This window comes from Apium graveolens, chromosome 7, assembly GCF_009905375.1.
Source record: "Apium graveolens cultivar Ventura chromosome 7, ASM990537v1, whole genome shotgun sequence".
In the NCBI taxonomy this organism is placed as follows: domain Eukaryota; kingdom Viridiplantae; phylum Streptophyta; class Magnoliopsida; order Apiales; family Apiaceae; genus Apium; species Apium graveolens.
Genome location: NC_133653.1, coordinates 162309738 through 162315993, shown reverse-complemented (window position 1 = coordinate 162315993; position 6256 = coordinate 162309738). Strand labels below are relative to the sequence as shown.

General features: G+C 39.8%; 1 non-coding gene across 1 annotated transcript; it reads left to right on the top strand.

Moving 5' to 3' along the window:
- The first annotated feature begins 1625 nt into the window (after nucleotides 1-1625).
- Nucleotides 1626-1732, top strand: LOC141675368 (small nucleolar RNA R71). The gene has a single exon (XR_012556025.1). It is a non-coding gene; the product is annotated as a small nucleolar RNA R71 (small nucleolar RNA).
- Nucleotides 1733-6256: the final 4524 nt, after the last annotated feature.

The window sequence follows — 6256 nt, the reverse complement described above, 5'->3', positions numbered from 1 at the left end:
ATATCAGTCCTCACTACTTCTGTAGTCCAAAATTCATGTAGAACATCCAGATACAGAACAAGGTTTGCAGTCAAAGCTCCTGCAAGGTAAGATTCAGCCAAAAGTTTCACAAACCCCTTAAAATTGTTAGGAGCTTGGTTAGCATCAGTAAAAGCGAGGTAGTTTGTTCCTTTCTCTGGCATAGTAGCTCTAACAACATTGAGTGCCATTGTTGATTGATGAGAGTGAATGTGTAATAATTTTTTCTGAGACAGGAGTAAAAACGAGAGAGAAATCGGTTTTGGATTGAAAGGCTAGGTCACTTGAGTTATCGAAAATGTAAGTATGTATATGTATCGAGAAGTATGGGTATTTATAGTAAAAGATAATGACTTGTCGAGAAGTCAAAAATAGACGTTTGTCATATACTTATCGAGAAGTCATTTTGAAGTGAAAGACATCTCGATAAGTCATTTTATTTAATTTTTGTAGAAAATGAATAAAAATTGACTTATTGAGATGTGAAATAAATACCCAGTTTGTCCAAATTGGACTAAAAGCATATCCTCCACTATGCCTCGTGGGTATGTAATAGAATGATCAGCCAATTGTAGAGACATGTAGGTGGGCTTTGGATTAGGAAATTTAACTTTTTGAAGATCTACAACAGCATCAGATTAATGTTTGCTCCCAAATCACACATGCACTTGTCAAAAGACAACTTGCCAATGGTGCAAGGAATGGTGAAGCTACCTGGATCTTTAAGCTTTGGAGGTAACTTTTGTTGCAGCACAGCACTGCATTCTTCCGTTAGAACAACGGTCTCAAGTTCATCCAGTTTCACCTTCCTTGAAAGAATACTCTTCATAAATTTCGCATAACTAGGCATTTGCTCCAGAGCCTTAGCAAAAGGTATATTGATGTGAAGTTTCTTGAACACCTCCAGAAACTTACCGAACTGCTTATCCAGCTTTTGTTGTTGTAATCTTTTAGGGAAAGGTGGTGGAGGATAGAGCTGTTTCTCCCCTGTATTACCCTCAGGCAGAGTGTGTTCAACAGTAGTCTTCCTTGGTTCCGCCGCTTTCTCCTTTTGCTTAGTTTCTTCATCACCAACTTTAGCTTCTCCTTCTTTTGCTTTTTCAGCATCAGCAACTTTTCCAGACCTTAAGGTAATAGCCTTGACTTGCTCTTTAGCTTCCTTCCTGCCTGGCACTTCAGTATCACTGGGAAGTGTGCCAGGTTGACGATTGATCACTGCATTGGCTATTTGACTGATTTGATTTTCCAAGGTCTTGATAGAAACCGCCTGAGAACACTGATCTGTAGCATGAGAACCTGCACAAAGCTCACAGACCATAGCTATCTGATTAACTCCATAGGTGGATAAAGAATCGACCTTCATAGACAGCGCTTGGAACTGCTCTGCAATAGCTATAGCTGCATCCACTTCTAAAATACCTGCTACCTTCCCAGGCATCATCCTTTGAGTTGGGTTTTGAAGCTCATTTGCAGCCATCATCTCAATAAGATTATAAGCCTCGGTATAGCTTTTGGCCCACAAGTCGCCTCCAGCTGCTACAACGAGCATGGGCCGAGATTGGGCCCTCAAACCATTATAGAAACCAATGATCACCATCCAATCAGGCATACCATGATGTGGACACTTTCTCAACATCTCCTTGTAACGCTCCCATGCTTCGGACATAGATTCTATAGGTTGCTGCGCAAACTGAGTAAGAGCACTCCTCATAGCCGCAGTCTTTGCCATTGGATAGAACTTCACCAGAAACTTTTGCGCAAGATCTTACCAAGTAGTGATGGACCCAACTGGTTCAGAATGTAACCAGTCCTTAGCTTTATCCCTCAGTGAGAATGGGAAAAGCCCCAGCTTGATAGCCTCATCAGTCACACCATTATATTTGAAAGTACTACAGATCTCGACAAAATTCCTTATGTGCATATTGGGGTCTTCAGTCGCAGCACCTCCGAAAGAAACGAAATTCTGCACCATCTGTATAGTGCTCGGCTTGATTTCAAAGTTATTGGCCTCAATAGCCGGGTGCATGATGCTAGACTGAATGTCATCAATTTTAGGCCGAGAAAAGTCCATAAGAGCTGGATCTGTCGGAACTATACGATCACCCATGATTACTGGCTCTTTCTGCTCACTTCCTGAATCCGAATCTTCAAAATCTATCTTCTCCGAAATATCAAGAACTTCGTCTGTCTCCTCAATCGTATCTAAAGTCCTCTTGCGAGTATGAGAACGTGTTTGCATAAATGCTCGCTAAAGTACCTGAAACACAACCGAAAATAATAAGTAACACGTCTTAATCAATGAGTCCTAATGACCACTGATGGTAAGTACATAAACTAAACAAATACGCCGAGTCCCCGACAGTGGCGCCAAAATCTTGTTAGGGCAAAAACACGCGCTAATATTACACGCAAGTATACACGTTCGCAAGTAATATAGAATACTTTCTAGTTCATTCCCACATAGACTCAGACTAATTACGTTCAATTAACACTCACTCACCAATGTATGATTACTCTTCAATGTTAAGACAATAACACTTAGATTTGATTAACTAATTATTAACTACAATTAACTAGGAGAATTAAGCATTTAATTGATACTTGAATTAACAATATTAAAACACACATGAGATCACAACTTCCTTCGATAGTCCTTGTTATTACCCTTAGCATGCAACAGTGATGATATTAATCGAACAACACGAAACTAATAAAAGCCAACTTTCATTGTACTAATACCATTCTACAAAGCATCCACAATTAAGATAGAATTTGAATAGGCATCAATTATGTTGAGACCCTATATGTCTACAGAATTTGACAACATAACTATTTAAGCACAAGTTTTTCCTTTTGATTACACAGGGCAAGTAAAACGGTTAGAGTTACCCACTAATCATGCATACTCATACATGAACCTATGCTAGCATGGCAAGTTCTAAACCTCAAGATCCACCGTCGCTTCACAAGAGATTAACACCCTATCTTATATGTTCACGACATACATAAGACGAATAAGCACAATCAATACTAGATATCATACAATCATCACACACTAAGGTATTAAACAACTAACTAAAGAATTCCATAGTAAATCCGTTACGACCCCATGATCACGATTAGCCCATGATAGCATTCATCGTCATCATGGGTTCATATGAAAACATGATAATAACATACGAGAATAATAACTAAAACTACTTATATTAAACCAGAGTACGTCACAAGAGTAAATAGGTTCAAAGTAAAGAAAACTAGCATCCAACGTTACAACGAAATAAAGAATCACAAGAAAATATGCTTCCTCTTCGTTGCGGTGTGCTAAAACGGTCTTCTTCCTTATCTCCTCACTCCTTGATTAATACTACGATCCAACCTATGTGAAACGTCTCTGAAAACTACTTATATAGGAGTCCCATAAAACCCAGCTAACTCAGAAGTTGGAAGTTAAACAGAACCAGGAGTCTAAAATAATTAATCTAAAATTCCATCCTTGAGCGGCCGCTCAGCAATCCTGAGCGGGCGCTCAGCTTCCTGAGCGGTCGCTCAGCAGAGCTGAGCGGGCGCTCAGACCCCTTCTGGAAAATGCTCTGTTTTTGCTCCAAATCTTTGCTCCATTCTACTTCTATCTTCCCACGCGCAATGCCAAACACATGCCAAGGCTTATTCTTGATGAAATCTCTCCAGAAATGCAAATAATACCCTGAAATGCACAAACACTAGAAAAACACATCAAATAAATAAAATACTTGATTTCAAGACATCAATTCAAGCCATTATAAGACGTTCTAAGTGGTATAAAATGCCACTTATCACACCCCCAAACTTAAATCGATGCTTGTCCTCAAGCATCACAGACTAAAAAACAAAACAAAAACATGCAGGAATGCAATCTATGTGAAATGCAGCGATCCCCCTTACTACGACCAAACCAACCAACTTACGACATCTCAACAAATGCAGTTAGGCAAATAAAGATCAATCAAATCATGCAAACTAATATACAACCGGAAATGTGGTGTGTACGGATGCTTAGCAAATATGCTTCAAAACTAGATCAATTATCATAACTCGACTATCCTCAAGGTAATCACATGATTATACGAAGAATAAAATTCTAGGCACAAAATGACTTATAACACTTCAAGATTACTGGAGCTTATTACGGAATCATGCTTTTTATTTAATACAACAAACAAATTCTTATTTGACCGTTCAATAAGTGAGGTCCACAAAAGACTTATACAATGGCATCCATGTAGCGAGCGTTAGGTTAGCGGATCCCAGACTATAAAAGCCTTAGGTCACTAGGCACAAGGTCCCCTAAGAACTTAATAACTCGAATACAAAAGAGCCCACTCATGATGAATTATGCATTAACTCTCTATTTTTTCTTTTCTTTTCTTTTTTTTCTATTTTTTTTCTATTTTTATATTTTTTCAAAATTTCTGAGCAAGTGCGTTTCGCTCCATCTTGCTCAACCCTAGACTACTCGCATAAAAATACGAGCTAGCTACTAGCCATTTGACGCCTAGCCACAATTAGTAATGAATTCCACTTTTTACTCCAATTTTTCTTTTCATGCCTTTTATCACTAAGAACCTATTATAAATTCTAAGCATAATCAATAGATTAACCTTGAAAACCATCAAACCATAACAACAATCTAGTCCTTAAGCATTCTCTAAGACTTAGTAAAATTACAAGTGTTTCTAGAATGCATGTCAACCTACAAGACTCAACATCACTTTAACGCTATCACTACACTCGCATCAACATCACAAATCAATTGGTAAAGCAACGCAAAAGGGATCATAGTATATGCATGAGCTACATGACATGATAAATAAAGCTATAAATAAATAATAAAAAAACTATATGGAAAAAATATGCAATTATATGAACTAAACTATCATGAATATGCAACTATATGACACATACATAAAATATTCCTTAACTACCACCCCCAAACTTAAAATCTTCACTGTCCCCAGTGAAGGTAGTAGAAAGGAATAAATGGTATACCTACTCGGAGAGATCATCATCCTCATCAGCACCCTCAGATGGTGGAGTATCAGGAGGCGGATATGCAGAGTCCTCACCAAAAACTGGCCACTGGATGTCTGCTCCAAGGCCTCTAAAAGCAGTCCCAAGCGCAAAGGTAAGCTCCTGAGCAAACCTGCTCTGTGTCTCATACATAGCATCCATCCTCCTCGACAGCCTCCTATACTGGGCATCAGCCATCCCAACACCCTTCTGAGCTCTAGAAGAACCAGCCTCATCACGCCATGGTCTCGCCATGGTAGCACCGCGTGCTGGACGCCCTCCTGGAAGATGATAACCCAGCCCATGCTCCTCGGGCTCTCCACCAGTCCACTCCTGCATCGCATTCAGAGTCCCGGAGTCAATAGGAGCGGCTGGCAGCTGCAACTGCTCGTGAGACGACCACTAAACTCCCACTACTCGGCAAAGCTTTGTAACCGTGGATGCATAAGGGATGTTCATGTGCTTAGCTCCCCTCAAAAACTTCAGAATTTCTTGGTAGATGAACTCACCAAGGTCCACATAGTACTCCTCCTCAGCATCCCTATCAAACAAACCAGGCCTCGCAGCAGTACCCCTCGAAGAATCAACAGTAGGAACAGTGCTGCTGCTATCAATAGTCCTGGATCTCTTGGGTGCCATCGAAACTGAGAAAAAGTGTTTAATATTTGTGTTCTTGAATATGGGAGAGAGTTTAAGATTTGAAAGTGTATGGGGAAATATATAGAATAGTTGTATGTATATATAGGGTAGAGATTAGGGTAAAATTTGATTAGGAGTGGGTTTGAGGGTTAAAAACGTGGGTAATGGGAAGATAATTCGTGGGTAATGGGGCTGTGTTTTATTTTTGGATTTTTCAAATTTTTTTGGATTTTTATAAGACTTAAAAAAAAAGTCTTCCAGTCGGACCCTGAGCGGTCGCTCAGCAAAGCTGAGCGGGCGCTCAGCTTGCTGAGCGATCGCTCAGCAGAGCTGAGCGGGCGCTCAGGGGTCTTCTGGAATTTTTTTCCTTGCCCTGTTTTTCTGTTTTTTTTATGGTTTTGGATAGGTTACTAACTTCTAAAGGTTCCTGTAACAACAAATCATGGGTTGCCTCCCAAGAAGCGCTTTTTTCGTCATTAGCTTGACGTAGCGTACCTTAATCAAGTTGATAATAAAACGGCACTAACCACTTCCCGATTTGTCGTGTCCCCAT